This window comes from Periplaneta americana, chromosome 7, assembly GCF_040183065.1.
Source record: "Periplaneta americana isolate PAMFEO1 chromosome 7, P.americana_PAMFEO1_priV1, whole genome shotgun sequence".
NCBI lineage: Eukaryota > Metazoa > Arthropoda > Insecta > Blattodea > Blattidae > Periplaneta > Periplaneta americana.
The window spans coordinates 132,507,440-132,528,803 of NC_091123.1; the positions used below are offsets into that span (position 1 = coordinate 132,507,440).

The following is a 21,364-nucleotide window of genomic DNA, read 5'->3' on the forward strand; positions in this document are numbered from 1 at the left end:
CACTGCTAACCCAGCTTTCTCCAGCCTTTCCTGTTTTCTGGCTTTCTTTTGTTTCCTCGCATGATCCAGATATATTTATGTCGTCTGTCATCTAATATCTTCTACCCCGAACTTCTCTCCTGTTCACCATTACTTCCAGTGCATCCTTCAGTAGGAAATTTCTTCTCAGCCAGTAACCCAACCAATTACTTTTCCTCTTCCTTATCATTCTTTTTTCATCCACTCTTTCCAACACAGCTAAATGTATTTTTTTGCTGTCTCTCCAATTCACACATTCCATTTTTCTCCATATCTATATTTCAAATGCTTCTATTCGCTTCTCTTTACTTCGTCGTAATGTCCATGTTTCTGCCCCATACAATGCTACACTTCATACAAAGCACTTCACTAGTCTCTTTCTCAGTTCTTTTTCCGGAGTTCCACAGAAGATATTCATTTTTCTATTAAAAGCTTCCTTGACCATTGCTATCCTCCTTTTGACTTCCTGGCAGCAGCTCATATTACTGCTTATAGTACTTACTTACTTACTGGCTTTTAAGGAACCCGTAGGTTCATTGCCGCCCTCACATAAGCCCGCCATTGGTCCCTATGCTGTGCAAGATTAATCCAGTCTCTACCATCATATCCTACCTCCCTCAAATCCATTTTAATATTATCTTCCCATCTACGTCTCGGCCTCCCCAAAGGTCTTTTTCCCTCCGGCCTCCCAACTAACACTCTATATGCATTTCTGGATTCGCCCATACGTGCTACATGTCCTGCCCATCTCAAACGTCTGGATTTTATGTTCCTAATTATGTCAGGTGAAGTATAAAATACGTGCAGCTCTGCGTTGTGTAACTTTCTCCATTCTCCTGTAACTTCATCCCTCTTAGCCCCAAATATTTTCCTAAGAACCTTATTTTCTAACACCCTTAATCTTTGTTCCTCTCTCAAAGTGAGAGTCCAAGTTTCACAACCATACAGAACAACCGGTAATAGAACTGTTTTATAAATTCTAACTTTCAGACTTTTTGACTTATAGTACACCCCTAATATTTGAAGCTGTCCACTTGCTCTACTGCCTCATTTAGAATTCTCAAGTTTACCTTCTTTATTTTTCTTCCTATGGCCGTCATTTAGCTCCAGTAGCATATCCCTTAGTATCATCTCTTCTGCTAACAACGCCATATCATCAGCAAATCTTATGCACTTTATTCTTCTTCCTCCTACTATCACTCTTCTCATGTTCTGAAAATAGTTGTTTACTAAATCCTCCAAGTAGATGTTGAACAGGGTTGGTGATAAAGGGCTTCTTTGACGTACTCCTCTTCCAATTTGTCTTCCTTCTGACATTTTTTCTCATATCCTTACTGTCACTCGTTTCATATAAAGATTATTGAACAATCTTCTCTCTTTTCAATCCACGACAATTTTCTTTAGGATCCCCATCAGTTTATTCCAATTCACTCTGTCAAAAGCCTTTTCTAGGTCAGAGTGATATTATGTGTTTTTATGTGCACGTACTTTGTATCGTCTGTAGCAGAGCGAGACGCGGGTGACATTTATACTCCTCGCTGTACTGAACAGAACTCTACTGCTTTGGTACGAACTTCCTAACTATGGTAGTCACCGAAAACATCTGCGCGATCCTGTAGTTCCTAAACGACGCTTTAGAGAGCATGGGTAGTCTGACAAGAAATGATCTTCATCAAGAGACCTATCATTCCTTAGAATTAGTTTCAGAGTCCCTGAATCGCACTATACAATCATTTTAACATTATATTGAAGTTAATTAAGAGATAATCATTGAGGTTCATGTTCGTGTTCAGTCATTCAAGCACAACATACGACACTGCTTCATGAAGTTGAAGGCGGTATGCTGTATAGCTATCTTCTCTGACACAATGAAGAGAAATCGTCTCTCGCCAAATAATGGAGTTCTCTATACGGATTAAGGCAGACATGTGCAGCGATTCTCTTGCCGTTGCTCTTCTCAGATAGCTTCTGACTGGCAAGAAGGCTTCGTACGGTCGCGGATATTGTACAGTCTGCGCACGAAGTCCGTATATACATTACAAAGTATACACTTTCATTCAAAATTACATTACATTATCTACATTAAATGCAAGCTGACGTGTCATGTTTGTGCTGGTGAGGTTGTTACTATTGCTGTCCATTGTTGACGCTCTGAGAATCGCAATGCGTGGCAGCAGATTGTTAGTTGAAGTCCAGATCACATATTTTACAAATTGATCATCCCTATGTTAAAATCGGTAGCACTTTGAGGAGAACAACCACCAGGATCGCCACCCGTCCGCCGTAAACGAACACGAGATGGCAGTACAGTCGTTAATGCAATTCAAATGGGAGTTATGACGTGACTCCTTATGTAACAACTAGATGGCAGCATAGTAAACCTGACAAAAGTTATTACTGTCAAAGCCTATAAGGTCGAGCAATCTGGGTATATAATAATATGATTTAGTGTTGGCCGCTACGTGAGGTCATGAGAGTCAAGTTAATGGCAAATCAATGTAAAATGTCATGGACGATTTCATTACGCGCTTTGAGAAGGCAACATCGACAAGGAAAACTTTGTTGGTGTAGGAAAATGAAGCTTTCACAACGGGCGCGACGCGCCGAGAATTGGATGGCCAAGACTTGAACGTTATGCAAACGTGGCACAATCTGTCCAACAATCTCCGGTCAAATCCACACGAAAACATGCTGCTGAGTTCGGAATACCAGAATTAACAATGCGAAAACACATGAAATTGGACCTGAAATTGAAGTGTTGACCTCAATTTAAAGTTAATGAATTATCACATAGTGATTTGGAGAGGCGCGTGGACGCTTTTGGTCGGATACTGCAACAATTTCCAACAATGGCACAGGAGACAAAGGTAATGTTTTCTTACGAATGCGCGCTTTATCGCAGCTCACGCTGATGAACTGGAAAGTGCGGCGCACGCAGCTTTCCAGATAGTGACCCCAAGAATGTTGGTCAACATGAACAAGAGAACATGGCGGTACATTCTACTACGCAGAGACCACGGAGGGACACATATCCTACGGATGTTTGGAATTCCAGAGAGGTACTTTGCGCCTTTTGTAATGTGTATACAGACTTTGTAATATGATGTGTAGACGGACTTTGTAATGTAATGTGTAGACGGACTTTGTGCGCACACTGTAGAATCAATAAATGACGTTTTAGTGTCCACCAATATCACTGCAATCTCGATCATTTCAATGTCAGAATTGACTTAAGAAATCAAGTGCATTCACTGAAACTTCGTTTTACTCTGATGATAGTTGTAAACGATATAAACTGCAGAAAAAAAATACTGGTGATAGAACATAAATTACGGAACAAAAAAGTCTAATAAAATTTTTCTGTTTCTTTTGTGGTTACCTTAGAAAAAATTATCTGTGAGTCTAATTTTTTTGGAAATGATAGTGGACCGTCATTATTTATTTCGGTCAGCCATCTACATTATACCTTTTGGTAATTTCCTTGTTTAAATGTCAGGGTACTCTGTTGTCCCTCTATTGTGGGGTGTTAGCATGTGTTGAACGGGAGGTCATTGGCAGTGACGTTCACATTTATTCTAACAGTAAATATTAGACTACCATAAATATTAAAACACATTTTAGGGATTCTTCTTCTTCTTCCGTTCCGAGACTAATGGAATTGTGAAGTCTATCTTGTTTGTGGCCGACCAATATCTCGTCTGCCTTGGGGTTGATAAAAACATGCTTGCCATGGGAGACGATCAGGGTTTATCCGTTGTACATGCATATACCATTGTTATTGATATGTTTGAATTTCTTCAAATATATTTGTTGTTTTTAGTTTTTTCCTTTTGTCTTCGCTTCTCAATCTATCCCGTAAAGTGACTCCCAGGATGTGTCTTAGAAATCTCATTTCTGATGCTTCTATTCTTCGATCTTGTTGTCTTAGCACCCATGTTTCACTTCCACAGCGAAGGGCCGGTTTTGATATAATCTTATGCATCCTGAGTTTTAGATCTTGTCTCATATTCTTTCCGAAATACCTGTTTATATATCCATTTAATTTATTGTACTTCTGGACTTTTTCTTCTAAATCAGCATTGAACGTAAATGCTGGAATAGTACAGCCAAAATACTTAAATGCATGAACCTCTTCGGCCATTGATTTTGTCTTTCTAGTAGAAATTTTCATATTATACATCTGTAATATTCTATTAAAATGTAGTAATATTTGTCTGTAGGCTGTCTTCAGAGCTTGTCATTAGGACCTGGTCATCTGCAAACAAGACTGTAGTTATGTAATTATTATTGCCCAAATATATGCTATTCGGACTCGTTATTTGCCAGTCTTATGGTATTTTATTGATGTATAAATCAAACAGCAAGGGTGGTAACCACATCCCTGTCTTATGCCTTGATTTACCACGAGGGGCTTTCCATTTCTGTTAAACATAATACTGGTTGAATCGTATAGTGATTTAATAGCATTTACCAAGTTGGGAGGTAAATTATTTTCATTCAAGATGTTCTACAGTTTTTATCGCAGGATTCTGTCATACGCCTTCTCGTAATCTAAGAACAATAAATAAATCGGCAAATTAAATTCTTTGCGCTTTTCTACAGTCTATTTTATTGTGAAGACTGCATCGATGCAAGACCTACCTTTCTTACATCCGTAATGGTGTTCTTGCAATATTAGTTCGACTAAAGTTTGCAATTTATTTTTAAGTATTGTTGCACAAATGTTGTAAGCAGAGTTAATTAAGGCTATACCTCTATAATTAACGTACTTATTTTTCTCATTTTTTTTTGTGGATATTAATACTTGTTGACACTTTCCAATCTTCTGGGTTATATCCGATGCTCCATACATCGTTTAACCCTTAAATTGGCAAAACTTCATTCCTTACACTAGTTCATTGAACCTTATCGGACTATAAAGAAACAACTATCGCAATGTCCATACTTTATATATTGTACAATATTACAGTATTGTGAAATTTTAATCTTCGTACCAGTGTTTTTCTATTAAAAGTATTAGCATATAGCCTATTAACTGTTGTATCCTATAGGATACTTTGTCAATTTAAGGGTTAAAGGTTGTAGAAGTATATTTTTTAGTTTTGTGCTTCCATATTTAAACTCTCCATCTATTCTTTGAGCCTTTTTGTTCCTTAGCGTTATGAATGCATTTTCTAATTCCATCTTAGTAATTGCATTCCATTGGTTTGTATCTGTTTATAGGGCTCTCTTTGAAATTATCTAGAAAATGTTTTATAGTAGTTCGTCCAGTCCACGGTTGGGATGGTTTCAATCTTTGCCTTTTCTCTCTTTTCTGATTTTAAGTTCGTAAAAACTTTAAAGCCAAGTCTTTGTGGTCCTGTAATGTCATGTTCAAAACTCTTAATGAATTCTTCTGAGCTCTTTCTATTTGATTCCATTGAGAGTTTATGCACAATAGCCAGCTTTCTTTTGCATTCAATATAGTCTTCATTTCTCTTGCTGTTAATCCACTTTAAATATGTTTTCTTTTTATCCTCAGTGGCCCCTTTGAGTTCTTCATTCCAAATCTTCAGTCTACATGCCTTTGTTTTTATTTGAGACGCTAAAACTTCTGCTGCAGTGTTACTGATAGCTATTTTAATACGCAGCCAGTCTATATTATTATCTCCAGTCCTACCTTTTAAAGGAGTGTCTAATCTATACTTTTTATTTCATTTCGTTCAATACAAATATTGATGTTGAATCTTTCGTACACTACTTTTAACACTTGAATATAAATAATTGAAATCTTACAGTAAATTGTATTTATTTATGCTAACTCCAGTGCCCTAATTCCTGTAAAATCATATACGAAATCATTTGGATTTTCTCAAATCCCATACCAGTTTTTATTACTGCAAAAAAATGCAACTATTTTAGGAATTGAAAACAAAGATATAAGAAAAATAAATTTTTACTATACTTTATAATTAGTAGGCCCAGATGTACAGATACACCCTGTATAATGTCCATTGGAAGTACTTATTTCTTTGATAAACTAGCCCAAATATGAAGTCTTACGACCACAGTCATTGTCGTGCCTGAAGGAGGGGCATTAATTAGATTTTGAAATAAGCAGATTGTGAACCATTGATTATTTAAATATGTAGTTACATATTATCCAAGGAAACTACCTCACAGCTACTTAAAGGAAAATCGGTTATCGATAATGGAATCTTGAAAGATGCTGAATGAAGTGTGTCTGCTTTTAATGAGGTTTGACAGGTTAAGTATCGGGAAAGACATCTCGGTGTTCAACTAGGGTCGGCCGGTTAGATGGAAGCTGGTAAGAATTTTATAATGGATTATTAATTAAGTTTTTTTACCCTACCTCAACTTTGTTCTCACTTTTTGTCATCACACATAAGTACTATAAAGAACATGCATTGAGCTGGTGAAGAAGATAATTTATTTCCAAATTTTCGTTGTAATTCACTTAGGGATCTTATCCGAAAACACCGTGTCCTTTACAAACCTCCCACATTTCAATTAATCATTGCTAATAAAGTAGGCTAAGTGGAATTATGAAATGAGACTGGTATTAAAAGTAAGAGAAACTCAAACAATTATTATTTAATTTGTTTGAAGTTAATTCATCTCTCACATATTGAGCAACAATGGCATAAAACAAACTGGTGACTCCGCAGCAACGCGCACAAAATGTTTTCTGGTATCCAGAGACGAAATCAATAATTACAGTGCAAATAAATTACCAGAGAGAATATGGCCTAGTATCTGGTTTTAATTGTTGAATAATAATTTGCATCTTGCATTTTGGTTCGACAATGTTGCTCAACGTTTTGTCTTTTCGTGTTCTTTAACCTTACATACATATATTACACGTAATTTTATCATCACTACTGATAAAATATTCAGCACCCATTTCCTGTGTTAGTACATCCAGTCTATTTTTTTTTTTTAGAATTTTTTTGTCTTTTCCATTGTGACCATTGAAATGACTTTTAAATAAAACAAATCAAATCAAATCACTCACGAACCTACGAACACCGACTGATATCACCACTCATTGATTACATGAAGTCTATGTAGGTACTGTACAGCACCTGTGTCCTGTTTGCCTATGTTACTTCCGCTACGATGTATAGTTCAGACCCGTTGCGCTTGTACCCTCGTAAACAGATTATGTAGATATTTTTCCATGCACTCTAGTAATAACTTTCAGTGTGAAATAAACTTGTAAGAATTTTAAATTATTAATATTAGAGGAGAAAAATTCGCTCCGGCACGGGGATCGAACCCGTTCTACGTACCAAGCGCTCTCACCATTGAGTTACGCCGAAGTTCAATCCACAGCACAGAATCGAACCCCTCTCCTCCAGTGTTTTTCCCTTTTGTGGCCTGACTCCAAGTTGGGCATGTACGCTGACATTTTATACTAAGTCAACTGCCATTATCTTAACGTAGATTGTAAGAATTTTAAATTATTAATATTAGAGGAGAAAAATTCGCTCCGGCACGGGGATCGAACCCGTTCTACGTACCAAGCGCTCTCACCATTGAGTTACGCCGAAGTTCAATCCACAGCACAGAATCGAACCCCTCTCCTCCAGTGTTTTTCCCTTTTGTGGCCTGACTCCAAGTTGGGCATGTACGCTGACATTTTATACTAAGTCAACTGCCATTATCTTAACGTAGATTGTAAGAATTTACTGATTTTTATTAAACTGAGCGTCTATTAATGCTCGGATCAAGTCATCAGTGTCACAGTCGTTCAGAAGTGCTACAATCTTATTGTACAAGTTGTGACAAATATATTAAACAAAACTATAGCCATATAATTTCAAGGAAAAATTGTTCCGGAGCCGGGTATCGATCCCGGGACCCTTCGCTTAGCGCACGAACGCTATACCGACTGAGCTAACCCAGGAACCATACACGATACCGTCACAATTTTTCCTTTTATATCCACACAACTCAAATGAGCTGACAAGACGCCAGAACTCAACTATGAGTGCACACAATACTGTGTGACTTAATTTGTGGCTTTCTGTTAACGTATCTCCAGTAACGAATGTATTATACAAATCTGGCTTTCAGGTAGTAGCTCCCTGTAAAGCAGGTTTGAATAATTTCAAGGAAAAATCTTGTCAGCTCATTTGAGTTGTGTGGATATAAAAGGAAAAATTTTGACGGTGTCGTGTATGGTTCCTGGGGTAGCTCAGTCGGTAGAGCGTTCGCGCGCTAAGCGAAGGGTCCCGGGATCGATACCCGGCTCCGGAACAATTTTTCCTTGAAATTATTCAAACCTGCTTTACAGGGAGCTACTACCTGAAAGCTAGATTTGTATAAAACTATAACCAATTCGATTGACGACAGTACAGCCGCATTTACACGAGGCCTATTGTGGAGACAATAATTGTGGACAATATTGTCCCCAAAATGTTGCGACACAGTCGCCGAGCAATCAAGTTGAACGTTAACCTATTCACACGAGGAAAGTATTGCCGTGGCAGTAGGTGACGAAAAATGACTGAGTGTGCAGCGCCTATGGTGTCCCGGGTTGCTGTTTAGCAAACTTTATGTCGAAAGTGCCACGAAGAGACTTAATTTTCGCTTTGACTCAACAGCACCGAATCCTTCAATGTTCATCTCTCCAACAATGTCAGGCAATGCCTTTCCGCGAGCATTTTTGTTTTTGTAAATGTCATGGTGCTGGTCCCACAAACATCGCTTCTCCTTATACACCTCAACGAATTTGATATTAATAGCGTCACTCCACTTTGAGGCCATTATTACAATGAAAGTAACTGAAAATACGTGAGAAAACTCACTTCTCGGTTGACTCAAGCAGACTAGCTCCAAAAACAGCGTAGCAACTAACATGTCGCGTTCACATGACGCCAGTTGCCGACCAATGGCGTGCTCCAGGTGATGGTGGGGGGCATTGGACTGTCTTCAATCTACATCAGGGACAGTGTTGCCATATTTAGCGATAAGTCGCTAAATCTAAGGAATTTTGAATCAGTCTCGGCAACAAATTTTATAAAATACGATTAGCGACTTTTCTGCTAATTTGTATATTCTTCCACATTTTTCTTTCTTTTAAGTTAAAACATTCAACTGATGTGATGCACTTCTTAGTTTTAGAAGAGCCCTGGGTGCATGACTGAGTAATCTAATGATTCATACGTGAAAGCCCTGATCTCTAAGGAGCATATTCCTATGTAATTAAATATTCTTTTTGCGTGTGATAAAACACAATTAACAAAGTTAAAAATTTCGAACATGAAGTTTCAAGTTTAAAACCCGAATTTTATTTCACATAAAAGCACAAATTTTCACAAAAAAAATATGTAAATACATATTTTCAGGAAATCTATTATAAACACATAAATCTTGGAGCTTTTTTACTTAAATAAATCTTTTACAAGAACTTTTAAATATTTTAAAACTAAATCAATTATATCACTCACAAGTACGTAATCTTTTTTAAGAATACTTGGTTGCTTCGTGTTTCTAAGCGCTGCGTGGTGTATCCGTGATCCATTTTCGTAATAGTATCGCCACAAGTTCTGAGAACTGCTAGGCAGCATATCAATGTTATTATTAGATAATAAATTATCATGGGCAAGGAGGAGAGATCTTGCAACTCATAATTAGGAATGTTTATTGTTGCTGAAGATGATTTCATTCCACGCTTTGTTTGTGAAACACAACAGATAAGAGCTCCGATATGAACATTATTTAATTTAAACAAATCTCTCGCCTCTCGTTCATGTCTATCAAGTAAGGAAATATAAGTAAGTATCGTGTTGTGATTCCCTGTTATCGGGTTTCGTCAATCGATATCCTTCAAGATATACTGAAAGATGGTTATTTAAAAAAGATTTGGCTTTCCTATTAGCAAATCTAAGCTTTTTGTATGACTCCATAAAAATAACTCGAAACATCCAAAAACCTGTTGTCTGAAACAGGGAGGTGCGTGCCGTGAAAATTAAACTAGACTCGCTACCAGGTTCAGAAGTACAAGTACTAAGGGACAAATTCCAGAATGTGTTTGGGAAAAACAGTGGATATAAAAAAAATGTGTAAAGTTGCTCAAGTATTGGAGGGTGTGCCTGTAGGTGAAATTGACGGTGTTTGTGTTTTGTGACCTTCCTCTCTTTAAATATGCACGTCTGATGTGGAAAGATCGTTTTCACAGTATAAGTCGTTGTTCAGAGATAATCGGCATGCATTTGTGATGAAGAATTTGGAGATGACCTTTGTTGTTCATTGCAATTCTCGGCCAACTACTAGCACTCAAGTGTGGTTGGTGAGTACCTAGTAACATTTTTTTTCCAAGCTAAATAAGATATTTTTTGTCATATTAAAAAAAATATATATATTTTTATTTTTAGCAAATATTTTCGTACATTTACCCACATAAAAATAAATATATTTAAATTTTTTAGCACATAAAAATCCGCTGCCTACTGATCTCATATATTTGTGATCAGTGAACAGGGGTGAAAGATGCTGATTCAGTGATTCTCACGGGTTAGGTTTCTCTTTCAATGCTGCTGCTCCAACACCGATAAACGGTGGCAACTTTGATTGGCACGTGACGAGTCGCGAGCTGCAGCTAATGTAATCTTGGTTCTTCCTCGCAACGCGGAGATTTTCCACTCCGAACCGACCTGAGGGGTTAAGTTTTGGATTTTGTGCCTATAGTTCGTGTGAAGCAAATGAGACTGTAGTTTTTGCTGATTTTAATATACATTTAAAAAGTGTTAGATTTCACAAAAAAAAATTGTGGTCAAACGCTTAGGTGAAAATTTTCACACTTACAATTTGCCGGAAAGTGTAGTGTCAATGATTGGATCAAGTGCAGTGTATTCACAATCAGCTGTTGCCACACCTTCCACCTCAACAACACAGCCGTGAACAACAACCAGAATCCGCAGAAGAGGGTGACGACGAGGAAATTATATTTTTCTCCGCATATGTATGTTTTTCTTATTTTTATTTAGTGATATTTATTATTAATTTTTAGCGATATTTCTGGGGATTTTTTAATAAACTTTGGAGAGATTTAGCTATTTTTTTGTTGAAAAGTAGCGAAATTATAGGGCGATATGTTGGCAACACTGATCAGAAGAGACAGTAGACTGGCTCGGCAGTTGGGCCGAAGTGTTCACATAAAGCCAATAATTTTATGCTAGTCAGCTGTCTTCCAACTATTGTCTCATTGACTGATCTCGTGTAAATGCGGCTTAAGAACTGGTTTCAGAAAAATGGTTTCTCTCTTAATATGAATAAAACAGTATTATATGAGTTTCTCTTTAACTAATGTACAAAATGTTGATCCTCTGAATGAAGTCAAACTCTTGGGTAATACATTAATCTGTAAACTGACTTGGGACTCTCATATTGGTGTCGTTTGTACTAGATTGTCTAGAACAGCGGTGACCAAAACTCGATCTGCAGTGATTACATGCGACAGACAGCCTATGAAGTAAGGAGACTAAGGAAAGGTACTTGGCATGAAAACTACAACCAGTGGTGGTTCCTGTACTGACATTGTGATCAATGCCGCGGATAAAAATCTCAAACTTTGTTGTATCAGAAATGTCACTGCTGTCATCAAGTGCCAGTGAATAATATACGATTTTTCTTGCTTCTTTTTATAATCTTTGTCTTGAATATAATCAGGAATTTTCTAAATTCTCTGTCGATACTTGGTCGAGAAATTTGTAGTCTTTCAAAATTAAAAACTTATGGACAAGTTATTTAAGCTATTTGAATCATTACTCTTTTGAGAAATTCTGTTCCATTAAAAGGCTTTAGAGCACGAGATATTTCAAACTCCATTAGGTAGCTGACTTCCTTACATTTATTTATCTCATCTTTCTCTCCCTGGCTATGATTTAAGGCATGTCAATTCCTGGCGTTTAATAGTTCGCTGGCAGGTAATATTCAATCAGTTTTTCTACATTATTATTATTATTAAATGAATAACTAATTAATAGTTACCCTCATCTAAAGATTAAAAAGATTAAAACTGAGATAAAACCTAATAATTTTATCCTTGTGGGAAGAAGACCTAAAAATATCAATATTAATGCATGTACAGAAGAATTATAGAAACACATGCTTAGTGGTCAGTAATAATAATAATAATAATAATAATAATAATAATAATAATAATCATAATAATCATAATAATAATAATACATTATTCAGCGAGACAATTAATGTTTCTATAAACTCCTAATTCAACCGTTGAGCAAAGTAAACATATTACATTTTGTCCGACAGAACAACAAAAAAAGTTCTCCTTCTCATTCTTCATGAAACCACTTCTTACTGCTTGTAGAGACAGAGTTTGTAGAGCGACATGATACCGCCACTGCATGCCTTCAGTACGTGAATGAAATACAGAGCAATGTACAGGAAACTCCTCGTACCCGTTTGAATGTCTGTGATTACACGATGTAATCACGACACCCGCTTTGGTCACCGGTGGTCTAGAATGATCTGTTTATTATGACATCGTAAGGCACTTATACATAAGGATTATTTAAGAAGTGCGCATTACGCTTTTTTCAATAATATGTGACTAGTTGCAGAAAATGGGACCTAAAGTCGGATTTTTCATTTTTTTTTTCAAATAGAGGATGAAATACTGAGCATTTAAAAAAAAAATTCATGGTTCTAGTTGCTATAGTTTTTAATATATTACTTGTTGAATGTTGATATTACATTATGTACGTTCGAGGAAAATGCAATTAAAGTTTTCACTGGTTTTCTTAGCAGCTATAAGAAAGATTTAGGCATTTAAGAAGCACTGTGTAAAACTACGTCTTAGTTTAGTAAAGGCCTGCAGAACTCGAAAGTGGGGGAACTATGACGTCAGCCTCACTCCACTTCTATTGGGGATGATCGACTTCCGCCGCGAGAATGAATGTTGATGCAGCCGAGTGTAACTCGAACGCCGTGACTGCACAGGTAGAAAAAGTGGGTGGGCTAAGAAAGGGGAGGAAAGAAGTCGCTCTCAAGAGCTACAGTTCTGCAGGTCTGGTTTAGTATTTAAAAGGGCCTACAGTTAGTTAGTATAATTTTTGTGTTCAATTGTATGGTTTTGTGTGTTTTAGTTTGAATAGTTTGACTCCGTGTATAGTGGTATAGTTCATGTATTTAGTTAGTATAATTTTTGTGTTCAATTGTATCGTTTTTTTGCGTTTAGTTTAGATAGTTTGTGTGTTTAGGCTGTACAATTCATGTGTGCAATTGGTATAGGTTTTTGTGTATTTAGTTTGTGTGTGAGTTAAGACTATGTATGTGTTCAGTTTGTGTAATTTTTTCTTTTTATCGTGTGTTTAGTGTGGACAGTTGTGTTCAGATTATAATTTATGTGTTCAGTTTGCATAGTTTTCTTGTGGGTGTTTAGTTTGCATAATTTATGTGTTTAGTCTATATTGTTTTTCGTGTTTAGTTGGTATAATTTGTTTATGTGTTTAGTTTGTAAGTGTATAGTGTAAGCTCTCTTGGACTGGCTCCCCAAGTGTAGTAGACCTTCAGCTCACTCTACACTCTCCTGTAGGAGACCGTTGCCCTTATGGGATTTTAGGCTTTTCGTATTTCGTATTTCCTACAGGTAGCGCAAGATGTCAAAACATAGAAATGCAGTTTTTACACTGAAAATTCGTTATTTTGTTATCCTGTAAAATTTTCTTTCACGACTTCAGATCCCTTTTCGCTCAACAGGTCACATATTAGTTTATGGCAACTAATTATGGGATAATGGCAGTGGCTCGAAGGCGATCCCAGAAATAATGCAACTGCGCATGCGCTACCATGTCCATAGATGTGAGTGGTTGTGATTTATTGCGTTAATGGTGAGAGTTATTCCGAACGATTCTGTGCAAGTTCAATTAATTTGCTTAAAAGTTTTTTTGTGTGTGTAAGCGATTGAAATGATCGACAAAAAACCAGTCAGGTCACGTCACTATCTGGTATCAAAGATCATTCATTTAAATAGAAACTATACGTGGAGATACGACGTCGAAAATTAAAAAAATAATAGTATGTTTTATTTAACGACGCCCGCAACTGCCGAGGTTATATCATCGTCGCCGGTGTGCCGGAATTTTGTCCCGCAGGAGTTCTTTTACATGCCAGTAAATCTACTGACATGAGCCTGCCGCATTTAAACACATTTAAATGCCATCGATCTGGGCCGGGATCGAACCTGCAACCTCGAACACAGAAGTCCAGCGCTATATCGACTGCGCTACCCAGAACGACTTATAAAATTGAAGAATTGCTTCGAGGGAAGTGTATGATCACTTTACAGTAGACCGTAGTACCATTTCCCGATGGTCTCGACGTGCCTGTGAAGGTCATATTCATACAGAAGACAACCAATGCACTGGAAGACTGCAATCATAACCAAACTTCACTACAGACATAATTGTTGCCAATGTTTTGGAAGAAAACAGGTTGAGGTCATGCGCAAAACATAGCTGCTTTTCTACAATAATGCAAGACCGCGAATCGCCTAGTCAGTGAATGCCGTATGACCGATTACAAGTGGAAAATACTCCTTCAGCCAGCCGACAGTCCAGACATGACTACGATCATTTTCCCGAAAATGAAAAATCCACTTCGGGATAAACTTTTTCCATTGTCAAATGACCTGAATACAGCTGTGACCCAACGCATCCGAAACCTAAATTTCAAAGGAGAATTAAGCGACATTCAAAGCTATAACGTTTGGGATTATTTTGAACGATCTTGATGTAAATGGATTAAAAAAATAAAATGCATGTCAATGAAGTAAGTTTGTGCATTACTTCTGGGATCACCCTCGTTTCTCCAAAATTTTAATCCTTCAAAAGAAAGCTATTAAGATAGTTACAGGATCTTGCTATGAACCTCACTGTAGACCTCTGTTTATAAACGAAAGAATCTTCAGTGTTTTTTTCCTCTCTCTGTGAAGCCAGGAGGAGAACATCCCTGAACACCGCGACCTGAGGTCTATTGTGCGCCCCTGGGATGAGTTGCAAGCCCACCGACTGCACCCACGCCGAACCGACCTAACCGCTAACACCCTGACGACCAGTCCCACCATCCCTCCAAGTCCGTATACCATTCCACTACCAAGTCCCGCATATTTCCCCCTCAAACGGTCTGAGGTGTAAACCACTCCTGCAGTATCCTTAAGGATCTGAGGTATAGACCCCCTCTCCCGTCGAGAGAGGAATGGATTCCGCTGCTGGGTCACCAGCTACTACGCTTGACATATCCATGGAGGCCGGCCGAGAGTGTCAGCAACTTCGGAGAGTCGCCGCAGGCGCGATCTGAAAACCAAGGAAGACAACCGGAATGATAAGGAAAGGATGATGAGGGAGGAAAGGAAGTGGCGAGAATGAGTGGGGTTCCATACGCCTGATAAAGTTTTCTGATATTCATCCATAGAAGTGAGAGAAAAACTCCGAAAGAACCTCACTCAGCCAACTCGTCCCAAGTGGGGAATCGAACCTCGGTCCGCTGGGTTCCGGAGCGAAGACGCTACCACGAGATCACAGCGGTGAACATCGTAAGTGTTATTAATATTTATATATTATATCAATGTCTTCTTTATGTAAAAAAAGAATATTGATCATTATAGTTACATATCTGATCTACATTATTATTCAGTTTGAAGAAACCATAATCTTATTGAGCCCTAATTCATTTAGTACGACTTTGCTAATCAACATTTTATGTCTTGTAACCCACATGTATTATCATATTAGTATATTAACTGTATGATATAGGCTATCTCAAGTGATTTAATCGTCGAATTTATCTCGAGCATTTTAGGTCTTATAAATTGTGTGTGTACGTGTGTGTGTGTGTGTGTGTGTGTGTGTGTGTGTGTGAGAGAGAGAGAGAGAGAGAGAGAGTGTGTGTGTGTGAGTGTATATATATATATATATATATATATATTCCCCTTATGTAATGTAGCTGATTTTGATTATGTGTAATTTTCTACTTTATTTTATATATATATTATGTAACCGATCTAGATATTTGTAATTTTATATTATGTAACTGATCTTCACTATTTGTAATTTTCTACTATATTTTATGTAATTTCTAAGATATTGTCTTTTGTGTGTTCTGTAATCTAATTTTGTATTTCGTGTATATTATTGAAACCTGGTTGAGTGGAAGAAAAGGCCTCATGGCCTTAACTCTGCCAGGCAAAATAAACCTACTACTACTACTACTACTATCACTACTACTACTACTACTACTACTACTACTACTACTACTACTACTACTACTACTACTACTAATTCAAACTAACAACATTCAAAATGTGTATGAATGCATTACAGTTTCTATGTTGATCAAAATGTCACCGAATGCACAGAATGTAGATTATAAATTTTTAAAGGAATCTTTATATAGTTGGTTTCTCATTAATCCATTTTCATGATATCAGTTATTACTATTTGACAATGTCCATAAGAACACCTTTTATAACAATACAACATCCTATAGGCCTATCTAGATGCTTTTTTTTCCGCTTATGAGCACTTAGTATTTTTAATTAATTGAAAATTTTGTTCATATTGGGCATCTGTTAATTAATTTAACCGAAAATGATCGATGTTAAATGTAATTTTTCTCACAAATGATGCTATCAAATGCAAAACTCGCCATATCCAGGAAAAGTGATTCTTCAGAAAATAGGAAAAATTCCTGCAAGGCAAACCGCACAGATTTTAAAATTTATTTTAAATAAGTTACTACTGAGATACTCGATAATCTCACGGTCAGAGCAGCGAATAGAGCCACTTCTAAATCGTATTTCATTTTTAACAGACATGGTACACTAGCCGCAAAGTACCTTCTGCAGTTCTTACTCCAAACTTAATCGTGTATTAAGAGTTCTTCAGTCATTCGTGGTTTTGGACTGCGATTTTCCCTCTGCACGAAACTCGCGCACGAAGGCTCTGATAACTTGTAATTTAAATAGCTCATAGCTCTGGGATCCTCTCGTAATTTCCTCAAATTGTTCTATCCCACCTTGTTATATTTCGTCGATTAAGCGCTTTCTCGTCGCTCTGCTTTACACTGGATGATAAATTACACCCCAAGCCAGTGCTGTATGCCTGCACACAAAAAGCGCATAAGTTACTTTATCGATATTCAATTTGCACATCACTCGTCCCCGGAGGAGGCAATTGTTTTTAATGTAAACCACGTCACTGCTTTATGAAGATAAACAGGCCGAAAATGCGTCATAGTATAAATATGCCTGTAAGCTAATACGGCCCACATGAAAATAAAGGGGTTAGTATAAGTTGGAAAATTCTTTTTCAAAGTAGAAGAAAGGAATGAAATGTAACAGTGCGAAAAAAACTACATTTTTGTGCACATTCTTCCTTACACTTAGAAGTTATAGGTTTGAGCTAGACAAAAAGGGTGGGGGGAGACAAAAAATTAAAGATGGTTGTTACAAACATACTTCAATCCACAAACAATCAAGCAATCAATGGTAATGTTTTATTTTAATTTGCATTATTATTATTATTATTATTATTATTATTATTATTATTATTATTATTATTATCATTATTATTATTTATTTCTAAAAACTGGGAATTTGGAAAGGATTTACATTTGCTTTTTGTTGATTTTGAAAAAGCTTATGCTACTGTGAGGAGAAAATATTTATGGCCAGTTTTGACAGAGTTTGGAATACCACAAAAATTAATACAATTAATAAAGGAATGCATGAGTAATTCAAAATGTAAAATTATAATTGGAATTGTTATTTCAGATAGTTTTTAAATTCAGTCTGGAGTGAGACAGGGAGATGGTTTGTCACCCATACTTTTTAATTTTGTCTTCGAAAAGGCTTTACAGAAACTTAGAAATGAAAATATTGGAATTTTATTGAGCAATGGTAAAATTAATTTATTAGCATATACTAATGATATTGTCCTTCTAGGACAAACAGAAGATGATGTCAAGAAACTTTTTAGCCTCTTAGTAGAAGAAACAAGAATAACAGGGTTAAAAATTAATTCTGATAAAACTAAATACATGAATATATGACTTACCTCAAATAATAGAAAGTCACTTATAATAGATGATTGGGAGTTTCAAAAAGTTACTGAATTTCAATACTTAGGAAGTATAATTAATGAAACAGGCTTATTTGGGAAGAAATTGAACATAGACTCATTACGGCAAATAAGTGTTACTACTCCTTTCATAAATTGCTTAGTTCCAAACTCCTTTCTAGATTATCAAAATTAAAATGCTATAAAACAATAATCCTACCAACTCTCCTATATTGCTGTGAAACTTGGATATTAAGAAAAAAAAACAACAAAATCCCTTTTTACTTTTGAGAAAATCTTGAGGAAGATTTTTGGTCCCATTCAAGAAAATAACACATGGAGAATTTTGAACAACAGGGAACCAAGGGATATTTATAGAGATCCGGACATAATAGCCTTAATAAGAAGTCGAAGACTACGTTGGCTTGGACACGTTCTACGGCGTGATGAAGACTCTCTTCTACGAAAAGCTTTCGACTATTCTCCAAGATGTACGAGACCTCTTGGTAGACCTCGTCTCCGTTGGCAGGACCAAGTATATGATAATCTTTCTACAGTGGGAGGACGACAAGAAGATGCAGAGAACATGACGAATGGCGATATATCGTCAATAAGACTAAAAACCTCTTAGGTTTTGAAATGCTCTAAATTGATTGATTGATTATTATTATTCACACAGACTTACAAGATCCTTCATATTCAGGGTAGTTAAAAAAGTGTTGCATATTTTTACAAGAGGTAGCATAGGTCGAAACTAGAAAAAAAAGTTCCTATAAACATGTGTCCGTTAACAAATATCTGTAGAGATATTGGTTATTCTGTATTGTGGCCTATGATCGTCACTCGTTTAAAAATACAAAACAATGTTGCATGTTTTGAGAGTGGATAGCATTCCTCAACAGAAGTAAACAGAGAATGGGCATCCCTCAACAGAAGTAAACAAACAATGTAGTAGTAAACAAAGATCCAGGAAACTATGACTTCTATCATTTTACTTGTGTTAGTAAGTACGTACAGTATTCAGTGGTGTAGACTGTCTTTCTGTTTATGCACGACGGGGCACCACCCCATTTTCTATGTCTCATGCGACAATACCTAACCCGGAGGTTTCATGGACGATGGATTAGTCAAGGAGGTCCAGTACAAGCCCTTCCCGATCACCTGACCTAAATCCTTTGGATTTCTAACTATGGGGACATTTAAAGATACTGCTGTATGACGCACCCATCGACAACGTACGAACGTGACAGGAGCGTGTATCCAATGCATGTGAGCAAATCCAACAACATCCAGGTGTGAGCGCAAGAGTTCGTGATTCACTGAGAAGAAGGGCTGAAGAATGTGTAACAATACATGGTAACCACATAGAGCACCTTCTGTAGTGTCTACGTAACAGACAAGTGAGTATCGTGGGCCACAATACAGCATGGCCCATATCGCAACAACAGACACGTGTTTACAGAACTTTCTTCTAGTTTTGATCAATATGCTACCTTCTGTAAAAATATGCAACACTTTTTTTTAAACACTCTATATATGGCTGCCGTAGTCCTGGATCTGGTTTCCCGGCGAGATATCGAGTATCAGCCGGTAAAATGCTGCCTACAATGGCGGATGATTAAATGGATTATGAAACCTACTTTTCAGTAGGCCTAGATGTTAAAAGTGTTCACTTTCGCTCTATACAAGCTTGATATTGCGAGAATATGTTCTTAACCATTCGTCGAAGCTCATCAGCTGAAATTATTTTTATTTCATGCTCAATATTAGCCAGGAATTCCTACGAACTTATCTTCAAACTGACACTTAAATAAAAAACCCACAATTTGTTAATCGGGAGATTAGTGCAAAGAGAACAATAGATACAGTATTTTATTGTGACACAATAATTCGGATCTGTATTAAACACTAATTTTACCGGCATTTTTTTCAGAAATTGACAGAAGAGGAAAAATTGCTTGGTTTCAACAGGACTCTGCGACAGCACATACGGCTCAAGAATCGTTACATAAAATAAGGAGATGTTTGATCATAGAATAAGCTACTTAGTGTTTGTTTGTGGCCGTCACGCTCTCCCAGGAAATCCAGACTAATATTGACCATGGAAAAATAAGAATTTCAGTAGATGGAGCTTAGACGAGTGAGCGACAATATATTCTAGCGATATCAGACTTCTTTCGAGCGTAAGTACAACACTTTCAACATGTACTGTAAAATATGTTCCATAATTCATTTCTGCTTTTCGTCGTAGGCAGAATGTTACTGGCTGAAACTCGACCTGTCGCCCGGGTGCAAGATCTCATGCAGCGACATCAATATATTAGGGACACCAGTATTTGGTGTCTGAAATTGGACATAATTTTTATTGTTTTAATACTCTAAGCTAACATATCCAAATATAATTTTATGTGTCTTCACTGAATAGATTTTCTTCCTTTTACTTTTTAGATTGTGATAGGCTTATATACCGTAGGACAGGGCTGGGCGTTGGGAGCGGAACCAGACTCTAAACGGGGACGCTTAATATTCATCCGTCACTGAATCAACGCTGCGCAGTGTTCGGCGGGGAAGAAAGGGGATGAAGAGAAATCATATGGCTCCCCGTGAGAGAGTACAATCCGCTCTTACTGCCCAGCCCTTCCATAGGATGACCAGATTTTCAAAAAAAAAAAAAAAAAAAAAAAAGAACGAGACACATTAAATTTGATATGAATCAACATTTTATCTACTTGTGTTTATATAATGTCAGTGACCAATAAGGTCCAGTTTTATTTATTTTTAAGTAATAAATACTGTAATGATTATACAAGTATATAGTAGAGTAGCATGGATACTTACTTACTTACTCACTTACTTACTTACTTACTTACTAACTTACTAACTTACTTACTGGCTTTTAAGGAACCCGGAGGTTCATTGCCGCCCTCACACAAGCCCGCCATTGATCCCTATCCTGAGCAAGATTAATCCATTCTCTATCATCATATCCCAGCTCCCTCAAATCCATTTAATATTATCTTCCCATCTACGCCTCGGCCTCCCTAAAGGTCTTTTTCCCTCCGCCCTCCCAACTAACACTCTATATGCATTTCTGGAATCGCCCATACGTGCTACATGCCCTGCCCATCTCAAACGTCTGGATTTAATGTTCCTAATTATGTCAGGTGAAGAATACATGTGCGCAGTTCTGTGTTGTGTAACTTCCTCCATTCTCCTGCAACTTTATCCCTCTTTATCCCCAAATATTTTCTTAAGCA

General features: G+C 37.0%; 1 non-coding gene across 1 annotated transcript; it reads left to right on the forward strand.

Annotated features, from left to right (window-relative positions):
• The first annotated feature begins 8,206 nt into the window (after window positions 1–8,206).
• On the forward strand, window positions 8,207–8,280 carry TRNAS-GCU (transfer RNA serine (anticodon GCU)). Its single transcript has one exon. It is a non-coding gene; the product is annotated as a tRNA-Ser (tRNA).
• The last annotated feature ends 13,084 nt before the right edge of the window (window positions 8,281–21,364 follow it).